Source organism: Falco cherrug, chromosome 12 (assembly GCF_023634085.1).
Source record: "Falco cherrug isolate bFalChe1 chromosome 12, bFalChe1.pri, whole genome shotgun sequence".
Classification (NCBI taxonomy): Eukaryota; Metazoa; Chordata; class Aves; order Falconiformes; family Falconidae; genus Falco; species Falco cherrug.
Genome location: NC_073708.1, coordinates 20053330 through 20079347, shown reverse-complemented (window position 1 = coordinate 20079347; position 26018 = coordinate 20053330). Strand labels below are relative to the sequence as shown.

The window sequence follows — 26018 nt, the reverse complement described above, 5'->3', positions numbered from 1 at the left end:
GGGCAGGGGGTGAAATCCAACATGTTAGCTTCTTTTCAGCATGCTTGGCAGCAAGGCATATGTGCTTCTGCCTCCCACACTATTTTCTCCATCCCCTGTATTACTGTTTGTAACAGATGTTTTCTCTGGCTTTTGCTTCTTCCTGACGCAGAGCCTCTTGCTTCCACCGGGACATTTTTACCCTGTCATTTCGAAGTCTCCGACAGCTTTTTCTGCCAATATTAATGCCATTACATGTGCTAACAAATATGTCGCACACATGTACAGGCATGGATGATACGTGTCCCAGACACTGTTATTGCACCAAGGGCTTACGACCCCTGCTGGGGTAGGGCCAAGGCAACCCAACAAGTACACCTTTGTCCCATTTGAGCGTTGCATGAGCAGTGGTTTTGCACCTCAGTGTTCACAGAAAAACTCATCTCAACGTATTTCTTAATCAATCCTGCAATATTTTCTCAGCAGGGACTTTCTTTCCTCTTTTTTCATTTTGTTCAATAAGAAGGAAATATTTCCAATTCCAGGGCAGCTAACCATGCGATAAATCCACTAATGAGGGGCAAAAGCGGGATGCATAGCATGCCTGGATAACGAGAGAAGTGTTGTTGCCTTATCTTTCCCTTTAATAATCTCTCTTTAACAGAAAAGTACATAGTGGAAGTTCAATACACAGCCTTGAGCTTTAAACTTCTGCTTGTCCTACAGGGGATTTCCTGCCCTGTCGGGTGAATTCCACTTAATAATACTGAATTCCTGTAACAGAACAGTTTCTTCCTGTGGGAATTTAAAGACTTCAAGACTGTTTATTATATTTTAACTGGTGATTTTCCCTGCAGCTTCAATTGTATTGGGTTTAATTTCATAGAAAATGTTTATTCCCTTCTTATATTTTTTCCAGTCTCCTCAGTTCACTTCTGCCTCGCCCACAAAGATAAGTTACTTTTAGTTTGTATTATCTAACCAATACGTAGGATGCACTTAAACCCCCCCATAGAGAGGTGTTATTTGCAAAATGTATTGCCTTTTCTTTTCTTCAAACACTGCCTGTAATCTCTCCCTTGCTCAAGTCTCTCCGGTGTGACATAGGTAAATTTCACAATAACAAAGCGAGCTCAAACACCACCTCACTGTACATTACAATAACCCTCCTATACGGTTATTTTGGACCCCTAACAAAACAAGCACCACAGCTCTACACAAATAAATTTGTGTACTTTTTCAAGTTAACTGATATTTTGCTTATACTTAAAATAAGAGATCTGGAGGTATTTTAATATTAGATTATTATTTCCACGCGGTCTAAGCAGCAGAATAGGGTTAGTAAACCCATGGCTCTTGAACTGTGCACAATTTACAGGCAGTTCACGTGGTCCCAGTCAGACCTTGCATAACTAACAGTAGAACACAGGAGCTGCTGGGAAACACAACCCCCAGGACACAAGAAACAAGCCAACAACCAGGGAGCCCCGAGCTCAGCACTGCCAGTTCACCCTGGGACCTCAACAGACTCCTAGCGCAGAGCCAGCCCCTGACATAGCCATCATCATCATCTACTTTGGACCTCTAAGGGGGACTGGGCAAGTTTTACAGCTGTCAGCTGGGAGATGTCTCCAGTTGGTGGCTCATGTGAGTAGAAAGCACAGTTACCCTGAACCCAGAAGTACTCTGTACAGTACAGATTTACAGCAATGTAGCACTGGGCAGGTATAAATCACCACTTGTCCTCAATGATACTTCAGCTAGAGAAAGAGACCGTAGTTGAACAGACTAGGCTCTGGGCTTGCACGAGACAAGTCAGGCAAGGGAACTGTACAGTTAAAGGAGATACACTCTTATATTCCATACACTAGACTAATCCTTAGTCAGCTTATGTTAAGGCAAAGCATGTCCCCAGAAGCAGATTCTTACTGCAAGGCTTTCTGGATCACACTGACCTGTTTTAGCTTAATGTAGGAAATACTTTGCCTTCATAAAGAAATGTAAGTTCCAGGAGAATATTTACGTAATGCAAAAGAGTATGTTACAAATGTAATCAGAGTTGTAATGCAAAGTGAAAAGGTCCCCGTTCTCTTTCCAGTTCCACATGTGCAAACCTGAAGTAACTGAACTGTTAGAGAAGTTTCTCTGGTGGTGATAATGCTAAAGAGAAGGATTCAGCCATAAGGGAGTTGCATACCTCTAGGAATATCTATGGTAACACAAAGTGTATCACAATGTTAATGCTTTACTTATGCTGCACCTTAATGTTATACTGACTTCTAATATTTGTCAAGTAATATATATGCAGGTTATCTGATGAAACGTATTTCAATCTTTTCTTAAACATTTTAACTTTTAGTTGAGACATTAACCGAAGCCAAAGATCTAAAAATCCACATACTTCAAAAGAGACTGGTTTTTGATACTGATTCTGCAGCCTGGTACCATGCTTGAGGTATGTAACTGAGTTCTCTGATGGTATCTGTTTAAATGCTATTTGGAACCAAACATTTGCACAATGTACAACATGAAATTTAGGGTGTTTTTCTGAACTATATTTTTATACCCTAGCAGTTCGTTAAAAAGAAAAAAAACCCAACAATAAAACAACCAATAAGCAAAGCTTCACAGAGTTGGTAAGGAAATCACAGCAATCTTAATAACACAAATTAACATACAAACTGGTTTAGTATATTTTTTCTTTTAATCTCAGAGGTAGTACAGAATAATATGGACCACCCTGTTTTTATACAGTACTACAGTTTTAACAGGGAGATGTGCTCAGTGATACAATAATTTTTCCATCTGTAATCTCTTCAATTCTAATGAATGCAACCATTTTAATTAAATGCTACAAGTAATAGCATAGTATAACACTTCAAATTGAAGAAACCATTTTCAACATATGGCATAAGGGTTTGTATTTGGTCTAGACCAACAAGAATTTTAAAAAATAAAGTGTTTTGTTTAATATTTGAGGTTGTAAAACATTTTTATTACCATGTAAAGTTTCACGAACATTTCTGAACTATAGAAACCAGTTTCAAGTTAACAACTGAGGTTCTGGATGCACTTCAAGGCTAGCAAAAACAAAATAATACTTGAAGTTTAGATCTCTCTGAAGGCTGTGAAAAACACTTTGATATTTTCACTTTGAAAATAGTTCACTTACAAATTTTAACTACAGCACAGATAATCATCTGATGGCTGCTCAGCGGTTCATGTGAAATGAAATCAGCTTCAGTCTATAACATTTAGGTAGTACTCAGGAGCCACATTAGTTAGTAGAAAAACCACAACACTTTTCATCAGCTATGAAAGTATGCATCTTAATCGGAATAAGGTTTCTGGAAGTATTTACTTTCCATATTAGGCATGCCTGCATGCTTTCCAAATTATTAGTAGTTTAGACTATGCAAACACAACTTTGCCTTATTTGCATATCCATCCCTACATATTTTAAAATTGTTCCCTTAGTAACTGTATCCTGATGGAAAATGCAGACTTCCTACTTGCAGACCAAATAAGAAAACAACACAACAGTTGACATCTGCCTGCATGATATCATACAGATTACCAAAAAAATAAAAATAATTAAAAAAAATTACTTGGTAACAAAATTACTTGGTAACAAAACAACATGGGAAACATCTATTCACAGGTGGTTTACCATTGACTGTCATTGTCCTGTATAGTGAAAAAACTCCCTTTTCTACCAATAACTACAAATACGAAATTTAGAAAAGATATATTGTGGAGAAAGGGAATAAACTATAAAAAAATATATTCTTCTAATTCTAAGATATTATATTGAAGATGAACTTTATTTGTATTTTAATATCTCTAGATGCACTGTGGTTTTTTTAAATGTAGATTATGCCAATATAGGTTGAACAGAAGAAATTATTTGCACCCTGTTTAAAGTCCCTTTACCACTAAGTAATATAAAGTAGCCCAAACTCAAATGAGAATTGGGTCACTGTCCTCTAAAACTGCATTACCTTCCAAACCATGGAGTCAATTTACATTTGTACAGAAAGAATTGCAATACAGTCAGATTCAAATAGAAATACTTTATGCTTACTTATTTTCCTCCTCTTTTTCACACATGCAAAAGCCTACACAACGGACAAGAGTGATGAAGCAGACCTTTGAAACCTCCATTTTTTTAAAAGTAGTAAATAATAAATACATATTTTAGAGTGAGAAATATTTGAGGCCAGAGTACAAGAGTCAAAAGTTCCTGAACAAGGGATGTTAAGATCAATATGCCGTCTTGCTATTTTGTGTCTTGTCTCAATTTAAATCCCAATAGATACAATGGACACTGTATTTCTGAAGAACTTAATTGTGGAAAAGAAGGTTGAGAGATAAGTTTCAACTCCTCTACCCTGCCTTGCCTGAGGATATACCCCTACATGCCTGCAACCATCTTGTCTGGCACTCTCCTCTCTTTTATCAGGTTTCTTGGCTCTTTATTTTCTTTTTAAGTACTTATTTTAATTTTACTTAATTTAGAATTTTATAAGAGCTAAAATACTGTGTTGAAAAGGTGTATTTAAATAGTTGATATTCAAACTATTGTTGCAGTGTTTTTAGCTATCATAAGCACCAACATTCACCCCTGAACTATGGTCTGACTGACACTGCAGTGTCTGTAACACTGAGCTGAGCTGTTTGCAATCGGATTGTGTCCTTTGCAACCGGCAAGGTTAGAAAAAGTTTTAGTAAATAACAAGCTAGTAAAAGTAAGTAACCACACCGTTTTCCATCTTCAGTAGCTGCTAACTTGATTATTTCACATTCTAGAGTTAAGGCTTGATTTACACTTCCCAAGTTTCAGCTAATTTCTCCGTGATCAGACCTTGTGTGATACTGGATAAGTATTTGAAGGATTCTTGTGCCTAGAATTTACCTGGACCAAGGCCCAGAGAAGCTTACTGCCCATAACCTATTTCAGAGCGTATTCACTGAGGCTTGACTGTACAGGCCAAGATCCAGAAGTTATTTAGGATATAGGTCCAATTTGATGGGAGAAGTCTGAACACTACCAGGCTTGTACTCCTTCTGAGGCCCAAGCAAATATCAGTGTATAACTGTGCAGTGAATCTCTGCTCACTTCCCTGCTTGCAGGTAGGTGAGAATATTTCCCACCTCACAAGCCTGTTGTGGATATATATCTGTTCACTGTTTTCACATCCTACTGTATGAGTTATGGAGGAGAGGGAGGCAAGAGCAGTAACATCTGACTTGACACGGATAAGTCAGCACTCCCATCACAATCCCACATCAGTTCTTTGGAGGCTACGTTCACTTTAAGTGATCCTGAGTTTAATACTCACAAACATTAGATTACTAAAAAAGTCAAACAGGAAAAGGTGCCAGAGTAAATTTACAGGAGTTTCCTTCCATACTGAAGACACACTGATGTATCAGCATGAAAGGAAAAGACAGAGGAAGGAAGTTGGCAGAAACACCAACTTGTTTTCAGAAATACATCTTTATATTTGCCTCTGAGTAGAAACCTTTTCAGCATTCATGTGTTAAGCTTCGTTTAGAGTCTGGATGGTCGTGTCCATGTTCACTTGCAAATATATATTATTTATGGGCTGATCTCACAAATATTTACTACTGAACATATGGGTGAACGTTCAGCTGGTGTAAATCAGCAGAACCACCAATCTCATTTACATTAGCCAAAGCTCCAGCATGTTATGTTTATTACATTAGGGACCCATTCATATGGATAGGATTTACCCTGGTAACTATCCATAGGTTGGTTAATCCAATCTACAGGTTGACAATGGTTGCAGAATTCTTCCCCTACTTATGCTTTGTGCAATGCAGAGCTTAAGCTGTTGTTTAATGAACATTTTGTTATATCTTGCATAAAGATTTAAGGTCAGCGTTGTGCTCCTGATACTTTCATAGAAAACAACTGAAAAGTTAAAATTATGAGTTAGTAAACCCCTACTTATACAAACAGTCACATGAAGTAATCAGCAATGCATGCCCTAAGCCATAATGGTGCAAGTTATAGTGTAACCCTGAGCACTTCCTGGGAAGGGCAGTAATCCTCTGGTTGCTCTTCAGGACACTCAACACCTCATAGGATTTACTTAGCAACCTTAGTGTGGAATCAACAACTTGTCAGAACATTATACCAACATCACATGGGTTTCTGGAACAAGAAAGAATTGAAGCACTTTTTCCTTACAGACCCTCTTTGTCAAAAGAGGGAAGTGATTTCCTTTGTGCAGAGACCTTTGGTAAAGCCTTCTTCTGTAACACCCACAGCAGTCCACTCCTATATGTGAATTAGCTTTGCAACATTATTTTCAAAAAACCAAAACCCAAGGTGTATCAGTACCTTGGTCTGCCTTTCAGCTCTGGATGAAATGCAAAGGTAAATCTAAAAATTAGTAATGTGGTCTGAAACAGAAGTTAAGCAACAATGGAAATTTCATATCTTTTGTCACTGGTAGTGTATAAAACCACAAACAGCAATGTTTTATTGCTAGATTTGCCTATCTGCTACACAAACAGGTTATTATATAGCATGCAGCATGACTGGAGGTAAAACTGAATTTCCTCCTCCCCCAGCCTGTCTTTTCTCATTTTCTCTCAATTACCTTATTTTCCATATTGTTTCCTGCAGCATTTATGGCTTACATTTTGAACCGCAGATCAAATACTTAAAAAGCATATTTCCCTCCAGGTTTTAAAGTTCTTTACTCACTTTTTAATTTTTTTTTCCAGACAACTATTCAAAGCTGTTGCTTGAGTAAGTAGTAATAAAAGGTAGCAGACAACTGACCTCCTCTAGATTTCTGGAAAAGTAATTAGTGAAATTCTCTAGAGACTTGGAGACATGGGTGATATATTACCACCTGTAGGTGGTTTAGAAAGGCATATTTTACAACACCCACACAGTCATAATCAACTTACATATTTTAATGTAGGAGCAGTATAACAATATTACATGAAAATGTGTTTTTTAAGCAACATATTTCAGTTTTCTAGGACTCATACCACATCCTTTAAAAGATCTATTATTATAGACGCAATGTCAAAATGACAACTGATGTTGGAGGCAGACACAATAATGTGAAGTTTTCAACACTCCTTATCTCATCCAACAACCAATAACAGTCTCTCTGCTAGGATTTTGCAATAGAAGAAACAATGTAAACTAGGCATACTCATTTTTCAACTTCTCCTTTGGTAATTTTTGCTTGTCATCATCACTGCATGCATTTACCCCTTCATAAGTGAGACCCAGAAGCTGTCTTCAGAACAGTATTTCAGGTAAAACATTTAAAAGTGTGATTGCCAGCCAGTGATTTCAACCAAGACATCTTGTTTCCTCTTTGAAGACTAAAACTAAACCTTAAGTAACCCTGAAATCACATTTCTTTCAGTATGTATACATTTCTAATAATAGCAAGGAATTCATATTTGCCTATTCTTCCTCTTAAAAAGAAATAATCTCAATGATCTCATTTTCACATACTTGAAGTACCACGTCCACTAAACTAGTACTACATGTACTAATATTTCAAGTGAAAACATCCCAAAACCCAACAAAAAATCAAAAGCCTAGAAGAAAATAAGTGTGCCACACAATATTTTTTTCCCAAACAAATGATTGAGGCAGTTGATTACCTGAAAAAATTGTAAATAAAGTACCTATACAGTGACCCAAAGAAATAAAAGGAAAGGATGTAACTGAACTAATAGAAAGGAATATGATAAAGGAGAGAGCCAACAGATCCTCGTGACATTGAAGAAGGTAAAGCAGTGTTCAGAAGGCTCTTCTTTACAGGTACGTCTTGCACTCCCAATCCTTCAGTGTATTCCAAGAACGACTGAAAATGAGAAGTAGTTCCCTGTATCTGTTGTTAGGCATACTGGCGCATTAACAGGAACATGATGATATAGCCTTCGTAGTATTGCTCACCTCATTTTGGGGCTAGACAGTGTAAAGAGGGGAGATGGGAATGCCTGGCATATGTCAAGTCCAAGATTTAGCTCAGCATGCTACTCCATGCTCACAGATCCCTGACTGTACGCTCAGTCCACTTTTCTGGTGATTTATTGCAACAGAACAACTTCTATGAGTTTTTGTCTTTATTTTAACCAGAAATGGGGCAAGGAATGCAGGAAAATAAGCACCAGCAGTAAGTGAATTCAAAGGTCAGTTCCAGAGAAGTACAAATGAATTTCTGATTGCATGAACACAGGGCCAATCTCAGAAATAATTCTCAATTAATAATGATCATGTTATGAATACATTTACCAGAAGAAGGAATGCAAATCAAAGATCACACGACGGTTTCTATGTGAAGCCCTCAGGACTGGAATCCAGACCGAAATGACTTTGAATCCATACAGAGGTGCTGATCTACTATTTGGAATCTGTGAGAGCAATCAGGTTTTTGGCATTAATTGTATGAAGGTTTCTCTTGATGTATCTCTTTCTGCTTCCAAATGATCTTTTTTTTATAGGAACTAAAAACGATATCCCCAGAAGAAAGATGACAAGGGAGATTTCTTCACACTAGAGAGAACACTGCCTATTCTTCACAAGCATGAAGTGACGTAGGACAATTTCTGTTTCAAAAGGCATGTAACAATCTCAGTACAGTTGGCCTGTGGAATGCCACGCTAAAGCAGCTGTGGAGGTTTGGGATTGGGGCTGACCAGGGCCTGACCAAGTGAGACCAAGTCACCTCTCACAGGAGCCTGCATTTATCTACATTTGTCCATCTAGACATACCTACACAAAAGGTAAAGCTGCACTGTAAAAATAAAACTCAAAACCAGATCAGGTGTCAGTGAAGTCAAGAACTTCTAACTATTTTAATGGTGAAGTTAAACTGGTTGTTAAGCTTTTTTTTTTGTTGTTGTTTGATTTTCTTTTTTTTTCTGTAATAGCATGCTTATCTTTAAAATTGATTGCAATGTATATAGTCATACAGTCTGTTGTGGACTAAAAGCCCTTAATATGTCTCTGTGCGTCATACGTTCGCATTTTCTGATTTAGTTGCCTTAGTTACTATATAACAGCAAAGAAGACATTTTTTAATCCATGGATCTTAATATATTTTCAAAGGAAAAACAAAATTAATTTGCCACAAATACAGTAATAATTGACAAAAAAATTATAGAAAGGTAGAGTGACCTGCTAAAACAATACAGCAAGTCTGTGGGTAATCTTAGAATAAAATCCGGATCTTTCACTTCTCAGAGCATGTGTATCCTGTGACTACTTTTACAGGATCAGTGTAGCCCAGAACTACAGATTCAAGTTAGTTAAGCTTTCACAGAGTAAATATGATGATCCTGCAAGTGTGCTATTACAAAGACACATGCTTTCAGTCCTGTCTCAGCGCATCAACGTCTCTCTTCATTTGCTTTGCATGCTTTCTAATCTTTCAGATCTATAAACCCAATACTCAAAAGTAAGTGTACAATGACACAGCTGAAAGTTGTGAGCATACCTTATATAAGCACGCTAATTCTATGTCCTAGGCTCTGCTGATGCACTCACGATACTTTTGTGCAAGCCTAGGTTGGAAAACTCGTTATGTAAGTTGGGCTCACCTAAAGCGAGCATGCATCATGCGTGCCGCAGTAGGAAGCAGAGTGCAACGTGAATACACGTATGGAGCTACTATTTTTCACCTCTCGAATATTTCGATGTAAAAATAGCTCCTTTCCACCTGTGAAAACTGCTTTGAGTTTTCTTTGTAAGCCCAAGGTGAAAAGAAAAATGTTGTGCTTTTTCATGAAACTAAGAAAATAGGATTTCCCTCTGTAGCTGAGAAAACATTTCTGTTCAGCTGTCAGACTGTTCATTTGAATAACTACAGCCAAATTTTGCATTTGTGCATAACTCTTGCTCATTTTAAATAGGTGCCATCCAGGAGTAGAATTAGACCTAGTTTTTACTCAAGAGTATGCACAGAGGAAAGAAACAGGAAGAAGTGATAAGATTAATTCATAGCTGATTCAAATTACTGTGAAGCCACTAAATCTAGAACACAGTCTCACAGTTTCTTGAAGTTCACTACTGAAAGGAGCTATCTGAAATGCCAAAAATTGTTAACTAATTCTGGAATTGTGACACAGTTTTGCTTCGGTTCTGCATCTCGTGAATTTGTCATGCCTTTGTATATTGTTTGCCTAAATAGACTTCCTGCTATTATTTTGTCAAACACAGCTGTAAGGAACTATATGTTATAGTTACTCTAATCAATGCATATATTCAAAGAACTGAACCTGAAGGTGAATTATCTGAACATGAGTTTTGACTCTGGCTGTAAAGTCAAAAGTTTGGAGGTCTTGTTTTAATTTTTACCAGAGACAGCACAACAGATGCATCTCTTCACTCACAGGTTTTCTTAAAAACCTGCACTGAGCCATGAAGCAGAAGAGACCTGCATTTGCTGACAGAGAATGATCTCCATTCACACATACGGTTCTGGGACTAGCACAAAGGCTGAATGGAATTTATATCCCTCCTTCACCTAGTCACCACTTGCTTATCTATCACAGTAGTAGTTTGAAACTAGTTTGAAAGTAGGTTGAAACTGATCTTTCACGTCACCCATACTCCAGATCTGGTATGCCCTGGGGGAAAAGCAGAAATGTATCCCATACACATCCATGCAGCAATCAATCACTGAGGAGAGACTTCAGGATTCAGAGACTTTTTAATCTTATTTGACTGTATTAAATAGTTCCTGAAACCTCACAGTAACAGGAGGAAATTCAATTAGTTAACTAACCTAAGAATGGTTTTAAGAACCCAACTTCATTCTGCACTGCCAAAATTATGTACTGCTAAGTAGATTTTGAGGCAATTCTTATTAGTTTCTAATATCTACATTCTTGCTGAACATAAATTTACTACTGACTGTCTTTTCCAGAGTCATTCTTTGTTTCTTACATATATATAGGAGTTATTTTCACACTTTCTAGCTCTTCATTGCTAACTTTGTCCTAAGTGAGCTTTCAGAAAGACTCACCAAAGACCCTACTATTTCCCTAGCTATCTACATCCAAACTTGGAATCTAATGCATTTAAGCCTGGTGCTCTGTCAAAGTTAATAGTCATAATTGCCTAATTATCTGCTCTAGTATGATGGTAAAACCTTTTAACATTTCTCTTTTCCCCAAGGAGAGTGTATTGCAGTTTCTGGAATGCTGCCTTACCCTTCTTTTGGGAATACTTAGGCAAAGAATTCATTTTGCTCTCAGCTAAATGAACCTTATGCTCTCCCTCTGTAGCCATACTGTCTGTTTGCCTGGCTGTTTTACGTGAAGAGTATACACCTATATTGAGATATATAGTAAATTCACTAGCATGTTCTGTTTGCCAGATTGCCATCTCACTTCCAGTGGTGTAAATCACAGTGTAAGTAATTATGCTGATCTCATCAGAATTACTTTAGCCATGCAATGTTATATTAGTTTTAATTCCCTCTGATTCAGCCCCAAGTTTTTCAAGGCTACTTGAATTAGAGGAGCCCTGTGATGGCTCTAAACTGTACCAGAAGATAACTTCTGGTCTAAGCTGCCGAGAAGGGTCGCTCTGTAGGTGAACTGAACACAGTTCTAAGACATCTAGACTAGAGCCTCCATCACCTTGCTCCTATGAAGTCACCTACATCAAATCATCATGAGAGATACTAGGTATAAACAGTGTTGATAAAAATAACATACTAGGTAGGTGCTGAAATAGTTGTGAAAAAGAATTATTTTTCTTTATGGCACACTGCAAATTTCATATAAAAGAGGTTCAAGTTAAGGTCAGTGGCTACTGTAATGTTCTAATAACAAACCTAAAATCAGAAGTACATTCACTCAGGATTTAGATTTGTAAACCATGCCTGCATGCCTTATTGCTCTACTTTACATTTTTGTGTTCATTATTCCTTCATTTCTAGAATCTAACATTTTGAAAGTTTGAGTGTAAATCAGAATCCACATTACGCATCACCTTTTTTGTCTGCAACACATTAAACACAATCAGTCCAACCGAATGTATCGGGAAACTAAAGCTCTTCGGAGCCTAATTCAGGTGTGGAACTTGGGTCCCCTTTGCAAACACAAAGGTGCGTTTCCAGTCACGGCCCTTTTTTATTCCTCCTCCAGATTAATTCCTTCCTTTAAGTCAATCTCTCCATAAAGTCTGTTTTTCTTCCCACCTACTTGTTAAGACAACTGAGTGTTTATGGTTAGTTCTTCCTTTAAAATTAAAGTTTTTATTCTCCCTCTCTATTTGGCCTTATCGGCCAAGTCAAGTGGTGTCCCCATAACTGCAGAATTCTGCTTCTGTTCCTCCATCCTACTGCAAGACTCCACTGCCACTTGACCAAAGGATGTATAAGCTGAATCCCTGGGACCAGGATATCTATGTGGTACATTTTAGAGGGCAACCTTACTACCCACCCCTCTGGCAACTGGCTGTCCTGGAAAAGGACTCCACAGACAAGAAAAATGCAGCAAGTGATCCCACATGGGTCACTTTTACTAGGCTAATAGAGAAACGACCTTGTGGGAGGACATCCTTTCAAAAGTAGCTAAATCTGCTGATGACAGAGAGCTGAGAAGTAGTAAATACAGAGGAACAGAGCAAACAAAGTCATAATGATTTGGATAGAATTAGGCTTATGGGATGCTAAGTAGTTTATGCAGTTCTGTGTAAAGAAGTAAAAGGTAATGAGGCTAGGGACCAAACATAATCAGGGAGACTGAAGTCTAAATCAAAGCACAACACAGAATAGAGACCAGGAAAAGGAAGTGGGAATAAGATAGTTTAAAGTGTTTTCCATGATCATGCACAATATTTGGCAGCAATAAAAAGGCAAACAAAAGTTCAGAGCAGGAAACTGGATAAGGTAGAGGGGAAAGAATAAAGGGGGAATTATAATTTATCAATGGAAGGCATTCTGGCACCACATGAAAGAATACAGAGGCCACATGTGGGATATTGTGTGCAATTCTGATCACCACGTTACACTGCAGAAAGGACATCACTGGGATGAAATAAAGCACTAGATGGACATCAAAATGTCTTACAATTTGGGAGGATGGATTGTTAATTCAGAAGAATGATTAGTCAGCTTCAGCATTTGCAGGTGTTCAGAAATTATTTACAAATCATCATAGTGCTAGAACTTATTCTAAGTGGAAGGGCATGGACTGATGACAGGCTGATAGTGAATTCAAGTAAAATGTTAAATTAGATATTATAAAGTACAAACAGTAATTCAGCTAGACAATAAAACACTTTGCCAAGGCAGACTGCAGCAGTTCTGTTTATTTTAGGTCCTCAAAAGCAAGCTGGATTACTTTAGTCTATTTCTGCAACTTTTAACAGCAAACATCCTATTAACTTAGCAAAACTTTTGCATGAAAAATACTTAGAAGTGAACTCATAACCCACTAGATTTGTAAGGAGTTGAAAAAAGTTAAGAGATACAGTTCATACTGACAAGGGAAACTGTGTAGCTAAAATTCCCTTACAAATTATTAGAAATGGTGGTGTAAGAGGCTGTAACTCTAAGTATGTAAGTACATGCTTAATTTGATACATAGTAGATTTAGAGTGGCCAGTGAAACCACTCACTCAATTAAAGGTAAGCACGTGCTTAAGCAATACAGTAAACTCCAGATAAATGCATACTAGATTTGTAACTATTTGGCAGGTTTAAGTATGCCATCTCCAAACTTCTCATGTATTCTACAACATGTATAGGCCCAAATACTAAAAGACAGACTACACATACATTTATGTTCTTGCATACAAATAATTCCAATGTTAAAGTTGAAAATGTGCCTAAATTTGTGTGACAACTTGACTAGGTCTTTAAAGAGAGGTTTTTAAGCATTCAAAATATTCAAAGTACCACCTAGCATGGATCAACCATGGAATGCAATGGGTACTTAAATACTTAATACTTCAAGAAAAAAAAGCCATGCTTATAAAAAAAAGTGGGTTTACAAGAAGTTATATAAAACACCCATTCTTTTAATATTAATTCTAAGTAACTACATTCAGGAACTGCTGAAGTGACTTACATCATACCTTCCTCTTCAATTTCAGTCTTTAGGAATCCAGAAATTTTCAGATTTTTTTTTTCAGAGAAAGAAAGCAAGTTAAAGATACCATCATATGTGCTTTTCTGTTCAATTACTGCACAGTCCTATTACTGAATGGATGTCCTATTTATAAACACCCATAAGATAACTTTCAAAAAATACACAGATAAATGTAAAGCTGTTTTTTCTGACATGCAGTGCATTTGAAAGTGCTAATAAATCAAAAAGTGTAAAAAGAGCAGCTTTTTTTTTTCTTTTTACAAACTAATAGTTGAGATGTTATATGCAATCAATAGATACGAATAAATCTATTTTGAAGGGTTTTAACTAGTTTCTACTCAGTCAGGGCATACCAAAATCTTCTGTCAATAAAGCCTGGATTAAAAAACTAGCACTATCTGATACATTTGGCACGTCAACCAGCAGGAATTCTTTATAACAGTAAAAGCGAGAGATGACATAAAGATGCAGGGGAAAATGAAACTCCAAAAGCTCCTAAAATCAAGGAACAGAAACAAACAATTCCCAAACAAAAAATATCTGAGAAGCTGAACTAAAACTGAAATATACATATAACATATAAAGGAACAGAGAATCAAATAAAAGCAATGCAAATGAAAGGGAACAGAATCTTCTAGAGAGATGAAGGGTAGCCTGGGGAAAGCCTCCAGAAAAAGAATTGCGCAAAAGTGTTACAAAAGTAGAAGAAAGGTGGAAAAAGAAGGCAGTGAGTAATGAGAAAGCACAGTGCCCACAAAAGCCATAAAGCACAAAGATGAAAAAAAAAATAAAGCAAGCATTCTCTTTCCTTTTCCTCACTCCTCGAGATCTGTTTGCCCTCTAAGAATTGTTTTTGCACTTATTTTTATTTTTCCAGAAACTGCAAGATTGGACTGCGATGGAAACCAGGGTTAAAACCTGTTTCACTTTTACTTTTTATCTTCACATGTAAAAATTAAAAGCCTGAATTTCAGTGTTAATTGCTGACAAACTATGAAGCTGTTTTGCTTTATGTACCTAAAGGCCTTGCATCCAAAATTTCCAGTGCAGGGATTTACAGATGTGCAGAGTCCCTGACAAATCAGCTCCTACGTGACAAGATGTGCCTTTAAAGCTCTACACTCAAAATCACTTACGTTCCTTTGCCTCCCATTCACTGTCTCCTGAACATCACAAAAAGACTGTGATATGTCTGCTGAAGGACTTATCAGTACTGTTGTAAAACATGCTGGAAACAAAATGAAAGAAAAATTCTTGATAGCAAGGGGACAGTTTTGCAAGTGTGGAAAACATTATCTCACTTTTCTGAAGTTCCTGTTTTCATAAATGAAATTGTTTCTCCTCTATAATGTTCAGAAAGGCACTCTCTACTGACTGCTCTAACAATCATTAAAAATGTGGGTAGTAGAGTGGTTTTCCCCAGTTCTTCCTTCCTTATCAGTTTGGACTTTTGAGTTCTGTAAGTCCTATACATACTAGCATATGGATACATATCCATATGAGCAAATGGATAGTGTATGAGCACTAAAGCGAGGAAACCAAGCTACAGAAAACAATTTCTGTATTTAAAAGACTTTTTTGAGAGACAATCCTAGAAATTTAAAGATTAGCTTTAAGTACTTCTCATTAGAGTGCAGCAAGGATTTGGGGGGTTTCCACCATAAAGACTTCCCAAAGCTCTTTGTGAAAAATCAAGGGAGAGCTCCGATGCAAATTAACACAGCAACTTGGATACTTCTCTGTTCTGTTTCTAAGAACTCACACCCAATTACCTACATCCCAGAAAACATTTTAACTACCGAACATTCACATAGCCTAGAATGCTCTTTTCCTTTTGGCTATTAGCTAAAAGACTTCAACAAAAGCAAATGAATATACAGAACTGCCGCATACAGTAAGGCAATATTTTAGAACGAAAAACTATCGTAGCTATAAATCCCAAATCAGTTCTCCTTTATGATCCTGTGTAGTTCTCAGATTTCTGTTATTTTGGGGATGCATCGTCAGCTAAGCTGCTCCTAGGTAGTTTAGCAACTGTGTGCCATTAAAGAGAGAAATCACGGAAAACAGAGATGCAGATTAAAAGACCACATTAGATATAAATAAATAATAGTGAATTTCAATGTATACCAGCTCTTGGATGGAAGAAGTGGAAGTGGTGATAGCATACTGAGAAAATCAATTGTTAACATGTCTACAAATGTCCCATATATTTTTCAGGTATTCTTTCAAGGCATTACACTGTGCTAATTTGTTCCTAGAAAACTAGGTAATTAATACATTTGTTTTATTGTTATTGATATATATTGCGCCATCTTAGTTGCCTTCACTAAGATTTATTTCTCCTTTACAAGGAGAGCTATTTTCTGAACAGTATCACAACCAAGTTCTCATCTAGCCAAATGGAGTCACAGTGTTTTTATGGAGGGAAGAAAACCTCTTTATCAGGGACCAGAGTCCCTCATCAGAACGGATCCATTGAGGTTTTCCACTGGTTCAGAGTTACTTAGGAGGATGAAAGGAAGAAAATGTTTGGCAGGCTGTAAAACTTAAAACCACAAACAGCTATTTAGACCTGGAGCTCATGAATCTAGTAGAGCTGATAAGAATTTAAATATCTTCTCTCATAAATTTATACCAGAGTAACAATATATTCAGTGTCTCCATTAAAACAGGATGAAATAATACGGAGAACACATACTTTGCTTCAGTGTACTTTCCTTCTAGTTATGAAGCCAAAAAATGTTTTTGTTACTTGGTCCACTCCTGGAAGAAAAATGCACCAAAAATAACAACACAAAGAAGGACTCTTTCAGCTGTAAACTTGTTATCTGTGTTTGATGTGTTCATTAAAAGCTATTCATTATATTGCTCCAAATCCCCATGGTTTCAACCATTCTGAGCAATTCCTAAACGGCAGAATGAATTGTCACTATGTATCATTCTCCATGCACTTCCTTCCAAAATTCTAGATTTCAAAGTTTGATTTTGTAAAATCTGCAAGAAAGATACCGTGAGAGGAAAAGGATATCTTGAAGAACACGCTATAAGAATCCCAAGGCCTCTTTAAAAGTGAATGGCCAGTCTCCCAGAAGGATGAAAGAGTACATTTGATGGTGGATGTTCTGTTTATCATATGAAAAAAAACTACTCCTCCTCTGAGACTTCACAAGCTGGAAATGCAGTTTCTCTGCTGTCTGTTACACTTGGGTACTTCTGCTTAAATTATCCATTCCATAGATTCCTTCTTGTCTTAACTTGAAGCTTGTCACATTAGGACGTGATGGAACACTAATGCAAGCAATTTTTATCTAACAGATACAAATAGTATTGACTACTATCTTCCTAAACTTCCTTTCCCGTTGGCTTAACATAAACATATCCAGTTAAAACACCTAGGAAGTCATAGATACAAAATACATTTCTGAAGTGAATATAATGACCGTTTGCATTCCCAGATACCAAAAGCAAAAAGGATATTGCAATCTCACAATATTAATATCCACATAAAATAGGTCACTGAATCTAATGCAGAAAATCTTGCATTTAGGGTTTGTGCAACTCACTCAACTCCTGTCACTGGATGGGAAACAGGAATCATTATACTGATAATGCAGGACAGCACTGATTCTCGGTAAACAGATGTAGATCAGCTAGCAAAGATTCCTTTGTGTTAGTCAGGATGGCTAAGTGAAAAATTACACATTTTGTTTTGCCACAGCATAGGACAGCAGTTATGTCTTAGAACCCTGTGGATGTGAATAAAGACAGATTTCCTCTTGCAGCTATTATAAAAACGTGCTCCTCTAGGCAAGTGAGGCTTATGAAGTTCTGAGGCATCTCACACTGGTGAAAACATTCCAACCTCAACCTCAGCCTCAACGATATCCCCAGCTCAGTCACACAGCTTGCCTGCTAAATAAGACCCAAGAAAATTGTGGTGATCCCAGCCTGAGAATGCTAAAAAGGAGGAAGATGAAAATTATTGCATTAAAGCGTGTATGCATCAAAGTGCTGTCTATTGACTTTCATTTTACAAAAAGACCATTGGAAAGCATGTCATGTAAAGGTACTTTCGTATAAACACGGTACTCTTTCTAATCCTTCTGCGTTGTCAAATCACAATAAAAAGCTGTGTTAATGAAACAGAATAATTAAAATCATAGCATTAGCATTTTTTCCCCTAAAAAAAATATCAGATTATCACAGTACTTCCTTAGTTTATGTGTTTCAATTAGACCAGTATTTCAATGTGAATTTGGTTTGACCCAACTGACCTACTCCTGGCTTTATGCTGGTACTACAGGACTCAGAATGTAACTCTTTTTAAAATGGGACTTCCCATTTTCTCTCTAAACCTATTTCTCTTTCCACATTAAAGAAGAATGGAAAATGGAACAGAAACTGTACAGCATAAACTGGAAACAAACACAGACTCAAATGCCTATTACAAGAACAGCATTATATATTAACTACTTCTGTTTTCAAAATTATTGTAGAATACCACATTATTATTTTCATTAGGAAAATTACTAGGCTAAAAGTACCACTACGTTGATGGTATTTTCCCATCTAGGAAGATGAAAAATTTTAGAAATACTCAGTCAGACAAAAGCCTAATTCAAATTTTATTGACAGAACTTCCAGCCAGCACAATGTACTTCAACAATACATTTTTAACAATTCTTCTTTGATGAGTAAATAGGTAAAATAGTTGCATGAAGTAAGTCGCATAGAATGAAATACTTAAATATGAGAAGTGTGACTGCCTGTTTACCGTGAAAAGAGCTGGCACTTTAGCACTGGCTCAGAAAGCACCATTCTTTATTCTGATGTTGGTCCTTTTTTGGCACTAATTAAACAAGACAGCGCTGTAAAGTATCTTTCTACTTTGTGAACATACATCCACTGATGTTTGCATGTAGAACAGCAGCTTATGGCTCAACAGCAAGATATTCTGGATTGGAACATGCATACAATTCCAGATATCAAAGTTAGCTTCAGTTTGACTTTGTGAGATTCTAAAAGCAGCTGTGCTTTGTTGCACTTCCTTAGATCCCAATAGTGATTTAGTTCTGAGGATTATATATTTGTCTCTTATGTGTCAAAAGTCTTATCCCTAGTGACATTACAACTCTGTTTTTGTATTTAATGTAAAAGCATGATAGCTTCACATTGATGATTGTCAGCAGTTGCTATTTATCATCTGTCAAAAGTTTTCCTCATGGGAAGACAGAAAATCAAATGGATTATAGCTGGTTTTTTAGTTGCTTAAAGGAATCTTACATGACACAGGCTAAAAAGAATGGCGAAACTGCTCCTGACAACCAAGTTAGCATTCATAGCAATATGCGATTTTATGTACATAGCAGGAGAACTGTCAGCCGTCTTGACAAAGCAGCACACTTAAAAATGCTATGTCGGTTTACTCGTCTGACCTCTTGGTTGCAAGACCACCTGACACTGTAGTTGCGCACTTCTAAAGCTACTTACAGTACCCTATAGGAAAAAAAAAGTGAAACCCCAAGACTGCAAGCAAACATGATAGATAAAAGATCTAACAGTAGATGGTAAAAATGTCATATAATTACACCTCTGCAATATCTTTTGTTTAAGATTTTTAGAATTGAGGGATATAGTCTCCAAAGACAGAAAGAATGAGAGTGATGGCACCTGCAATAGGACTTGTCTGTGCCCCGAAGTCACATCCCTGCACTTATACAATAACTAGAGGAAGGTATCCTTTCCTGAAAAAAAAATGAGAAAATGGCTGGAGAATAAATAAATAAATGAGAAAGATACTAATTTAGACTCTAGTCGCCTCCCTAGTTGCATTAACAAACACACACAAAAAAATGATGGCAGAGATAGCTATGAAATTTATGTAAAACATGCAAAAACCTTTCCAGTTACCTCTAACAAAATTAAGCCACAAAAATTGAATGAGACATAAAAAATTCTCATCTTTTTGCCTTTTTAATGCTTTAAAAATGTGTCAATTTATATACACATCTGTAAGATAATTAAGTGAAAAGCACTGTCTGTCATTTCCTCAGATTGCCTGGAAATAGAAGGAATTCAAGAGTTGGAGTTAAAGCTCCTAGAGGCACGATGGCTGAATCTCAAAAACTTGTAAACTCATGAAATCCAGGGGTTAACTACATTATGAATAGACTCTTCATTCAGCCTGCATTCTGGGAACAGCCACGAACCTGGTTCACGTTGTAATGCTGCGGACAAGGCTATTTTAATGACATTTCATTTGGAAATCAAACCACAAAAGTGGTTTGCTGGTCCAGCATTCTCCATGATCTCCTTAACCTGTTTCAGGTTTGATATCCTTTTATCTTAAATAAAGCTACTGAAAGGGATTCAGTGTTTCACAGATAATTATGCCCCACCTCTAATTTCAGTACATTGTAACAGATAGATTAAGGGAAACTCAGGGAAGCAATAGGGATTCAAATGACATAAAATAGAATAAAAGATTTAAAATTCAGTCTTTTTAGTCTCAACTTACATTGTCAGATAGAGAAACCAGCTTTATTTCAGCCTTAATGGTCGTGTGGAGATTACTGGTCAAAGTGCAGAGAATATAAAGCTCCTGTTATAGAAGTACTTCTGAAAAACCTGAAGCTTAGATCTGGGCTTCCACCCTCTTTGAAGCTTATTATGAAAACCTGTCCTATGACAAATGTCCAGATAATGATATACTGTAACAATGCCTTGGTTTCCAAGAGCCATCTTACAGACTTGTGCTGTACCATACCACCACTGGAATTACATCTTTTAAAATATTTTATGTCCTTCTAGAGTTGTGAAAAGTGACAGAAGTCAGAATAGCTCTACAAACCTGACTTTGAAAAAAGTGACGTATCCTGTCCATGGCCACAGAGGGACAGAGCCAGTATTAGGTTAGTGAACAACAAAACCCCAGTGATTAAGCTCATTAGAAACAGAAGTATGTCTATCAGCAATGAATTGTAATGGTTCGGAGTCATGATAACAAACCACACACACACACAAAACTCAAACACCACAGATGGGGTGGATCAAAACTGTTATTAGGATTTAATACTATGTCTGATCCACCTTCAGTGTCAAGCTTCCTTTACTTACACTCACACACTGCAGGAAGGAAACCCAGATTTTTATACAAGACAGAAGGGTAGTTCTCAAAAGAGACAGACTTTTTTTTCCCAACCTAGCATAGATATTCTGCATTATATTTAGGGATATATTAATTTTACTTCTCTGTGAAGCCTTGGTAAGTGTATTCTCTTTTCCTGCAGACAAGTTTTGAGGTTTCTATGGTAATACATGAGACATAAATATTATGGCAATGGATACCATCAAGAAATGTGAAAAAAGCAATGTTGACTTTATGATTTGTCTGCATTTACTAACTGAGCTGGAGCACTTTGGTTTCTCTGTTAGGTATCCTAATAATTGTAAAGAGGAAGAATGAAAAAAGATGCATCTAAACACCTTTGGATCTCTCTGGAAGCCTGTGATAGAAAAGCATTTTGGGATGAGAACACAGGGAGCCCAGGAATTTCTAGGGTTTATGAATTCTTTTCTTTAGATGGATCAAATTTAATAATCTATTCCAATTTCTAGATTTGAATAGGCCTCTGCTTAATTATCAGAACACAAGTTAAATCAATTTTGTTAGCTATCTGGACTGTATTTTCACTTTTTTCTTCATCATATTCACAGATGTAACTGTGCATGTGTACATGGTTATATACAATGCACAGCCTCACACACTGGGATTTTCAAGTACACACAAATTGCAAATTACACTGGGGCTAGGCACTGATGCATAAAATATCATTATATGTAAGGTCACATTCAACACATGCATGGCTTGAATCCAGTGATCACCATTTTTACATTAAACAGTCATTGCTGAAAGCCCACGATTGCCTACCTATGCTCAATATTCATTTGTAGGATTCACTCAGCTCATACAGCTCTCTCGAATGACGCCTTTCTTTTAGCAAAGCTACAGGCGAGAGAGGACTTGTCCCATCCTTGCTGTGGGCTTTCTGCACAGCAATAAAGCTGGGATGAGCACTACAAAAAAGGCAGTGCCTGTGGGTGTGAGTCTGTGGGAATTAGTCCATTAAGAGTGCTACCCCTAAGCAATTTTTTTTTCCAAGCTCTGTTTTTCATACTGAACAGTTCCTTTTAATGAGCACTAATGTCCACTCTGATCAATATCTGTAGCAGAAAGCATTACTGTCACTTTCTCTGGTCATACCCAAAGCAAAAGAGAGAATTTCTAGTGTTTTTTTCAAGCAGCATAAGAATTCCAGCCAACCACTACTTGACAATGAAATATGGAGAAGCAGAATGAACATAAACACTCATGGATCTTTCTCCTCATGATAGCCCTTCTTAATTTTGTGACAACCTTGTGATTGATATTGTCAATATCTATGACACAAACCACTTCTCCCCATTTGTCAAACTATAGCAGAGCAGCAGCAAACAGCTGGGAACACACATGTTGTTATCTGTAAGACTTAGCACGGAGGACCTTGAAAGCATTTTTACAGCAACAGACAGAAAATAAGGAAGAAAATTCACCCTTAGCCTGTCCTTTTTTGTATGTTGGCATTTTTTTAGGAACCCATGCATGATCATATCTCTTGCTAAGAAAATGCTGGTACTTGTTTTCTAGTTCTTGTACAAAGACTTTACCATTTTTTCCCCACAGACAGAGGTATTGAGAGCAGTGGGAGATGATTCCCTATTATGAGACAGGGAGGGATGCTGCACAGAGTAGGGGAAGGAGGACCACCCTATTTCAGAAACTTGGACAAGGAAGTCATTAATCTCTCCCTCTTTCAGCACCATCTTGCCAATCGTGAAAGGCTTCACTGACCATGGCGTTACATACTTTAGATCCTTGTACCACTCCTCAAGTGTTGACCTCACTGAAGAGAAACGGGTGTCTGAAGAGCTGTGTAAGGCCAGCCCAGCACTGCATGACTGAGGGAACAGAAATACTTCATGTGCCAACCAAGATCCTGAAACTTCTACTGAAGTCCATTTGTTGACAATGTTATGCCATGATGCCCCTACTTCCCACACAGTTCATCAGTTTCCAAGGCAGTAACTTCTTCAGGAAGTCTGAAACTAACAATGTAACACTGACGACAATTAGCAGAACCAGAGAGGAAAAAGATTGGTCTCTCATCCTGAAAATCTGCCTTAGATTTATCTAGGCCCCTCCTCAGCTAACTTCTTTTCACCTGATACCTTAGTCCTATTTCCTTTAAAGTCCTCAAATCCATTTGAATTAAAGATAGGACAGAGATGGAAGGTCCTTGACTCCTCCAGTTACTTCCAGCAGGGAGGACCAGACTTATAACAAAAGGAGGGAGCGCTGAAGCAAAGGATATTCCTCTTGCAGGCTTTCTGACATTTTGGGCAAACAAGAAATTAATCTCCCAGCTGCATTTGGGAGAAGGAAATAAATAAATAAATCCATGCTCAAAACCTGAGTATAGCATTGTCTGAATTCAGATACACTCACCATATGTCTACATGCTTCTATCTGATTAATTTAAATTTAAAGCATGTCAAAGGTGGCATATTTTATATTCCTGCTTATAAAAAGAAAAGGAGGAATGGAAAATTTAACAGATGCCATAGTAGTTCCAGACACCAACAGCCTACTCCTATGCAAAGTAAAGCATGTAACCATCTTTAGTTACTGAAAAACTTTAACACATACAAGTTCTCTGTACTTAGAGTATCTCTCCCAATAATAATGACATTCCCACTCTCCTAGCCATCAGTGAAGGCCAGTAAATTTATATGTTAATATTGAACCGTGAATTCATTCACTTGCAAAAGTAAACTTAATTCCAAAAATTTTCATGTGCCCTGTCTGCAAAGAATTTAAATTAATGTAGTTTGCATAAATAAATATGAATGTCAAGAATTCCAGGCAAGGTCTGGAAGTGTTTTATGTTTTTGCAGTAAGTTCATATTCTTTGCTGCTACATTAAGAATAGACTGATTTTCATTGCTTCGTTCAAGATCAATATTTTTTTCCCTATTATCATCTTTACCAACTCCACCTTTTAAAGTGTCTGCTTGCATTGACTAGTGGTCTAACAGGAAAAGTTTACAGTCTTCTTCAAAGGCTGTTTTCCAGTATTGTTTCGAACAGACAAGAAGCAAATAGATGTTGCAATTGTTCCTCCTCTAGCAATCCCTTAAATACCCTTCAGGTATGCTTTGTCCCCCAGCCTAGTTAGCTATTCTGTTGGTGCTTGCACAGCAATGACAGACTGCCTGTGTAGTCCAACCTTGTCAGCTGTTTCTAATTACTGCAGCAGTGCCGCAGACTATGCTCTCTCTGTAGGCCTACCAGTCTGGTCTCATGGGAGTTAACAGTCCCACTGATAATTGACATCATTCAACCATAAACTTTTAGAGAAGCATCTATCCCTTTAAGAGTCACATCTACATATCTTGACACAATATGAAAGTGCACTGTGGGAATGTAGTGGGTTTGCATGGCATGGTTTGGGGGGGGGGAGGGGGGGGGCTGCAGGGATGGGTTCTGTGAGAAGCTGCCAGAAGCTTCCCCCATGTCTGATGGAGCCAATGCCAGCTGGCTTCGAGATGGACCCACTGCTGGCCGAGGCCATCAGTGACTGTGACAGCACCTCTGTGCTACAATATTTAAGAAGGGGGAAAGTTGCTGTGTGACAGCAACTGCAACCAGAGAGAGGAGTGAGGCTCTGCAAGAGCACCAGCCCTGCAGACACCAGGGTGAGGGGCAGGAGGGGCAGAGGGGGCTCCAGGTGCAGAGCAGAGACTCCTCAGCAGCCCCTGGCGAGGCCGGCTGTGCCCCTCGGAGGTTCACAGTGCGGTAGATCCCCACTTGTAGCCCAGGGGGGACCCCACACCAGAACAGGGGGTGCCCGAAGGAGGCTGTGACCCCACGGGCAGCCCGTGCTGGAGGAGCTCCTGGCAGGACCTGTAGAGACAGAGGAGCCTAGCCTGGAGCAGGTTTGCTGGCAGGACTTGTGACCCCATGGGGGACTCATGCTGGAGCAGTCAGATCCTGAAGGACTGCACCCCATGGGAGGGACCCTTGTTGGAGATATTTGTGTACTGTCTCCCAAGGAAGAGGCCCATGCTGGAGCAAGGGAAGAGTGTGAGGAGTCCTCCCACTGCGGAGGATAAAGCGGCAGAGACAAGGTGTAATGAACCGCCTGCAACCCCCATTCCGCGTCCCCCTGTGCTGCTGTGGGGGAGGAGGTAGAGAAAATTGGGAGCAGAGCTGAGCCTAGGAAGAAGGGAGGGGTGGGGGAAAGGTGTTCCTGAGATTTGGTTTTATTTCTCATTATCCTACTCTGATTTGATTGATCACAAATTAAATTAATTCTCCCCAAGCTGAGTCTGTTTTGCTCACAGTGGTAATTGGTGAGTGATCTCTCCCTGTCCTTATCTCAGCCCGTGAAACTTTCATTATATTTTCTCCACCCCACGACCCCACCCCACCAACCCCTGTCCAGTCAAGTAGGGGAGAGACAGAGCGGCTTCAATGGGCACCTGATACCCAGCCAAGGTCAGCCCACCATAGGGAATAACTACAGTTATGTTATCCAATAATGACTTTTTGCACAGGATGTATTTATGCTTCATTTCTTAAATGTATTTTTGTACAAAATTAATTAAGACAGGGACACAACAAAGTTTTTAATGCCTAATTTTTTTGGCTTAGGTTTGAAGTTCTTAATTCTCTGCCTTCCCACCTCCTGTGGTTTTACTCTGCGATGGTTAAAAAGACAGAAGTTCCTGCTTTCCAGTTTAAATGGCACCAAAGAATGAAGATCTGAATCCTGTGCCTACATAACTCCTACCACATGGGGAGCAACATCTTGTAGCACAGATTT

At 38.0% G+C, this 26018-nt stretch overlaps 1 long non-coding RNA gene across 5 annotated transcripts; it reads left to right on the top strand.

Annotated features, from left to right (window-relative positions):
• The first annotated feature begins 1409 nt into the window (after positions 1-1409).
• LOC114015388 (uncharacterized) lies at positions 1410-24054 on the top strand. 5 transcript variants are annotated; one of them, XR_003559290.2, is made up of 7 exons: positions 1410-1626; positions 2339-2434; positions 4295-4441; positions 8123-8175; positions 8488-8769; positions 20905-21005; positions 22951-24054. It is a non-coding gene; the product is annotated as an uncharacterized LOC114015388 (long non-coding RNA). The 5 variants fall into 5 exon arrangements; XR_003559291.2 differs by lacking the exons at positions 20905-21005; positions 22951-24054 and adding an exon at positions 14969-18352; XR_003559288.2 differs by lacking the exons at positions 20905-21005; positions 22951-24054 and having other exon boundaries at positions 8488-8991.
• The last annotated feature ends 1964 nt before the right edge of the window (positions 24055-26018 follow it).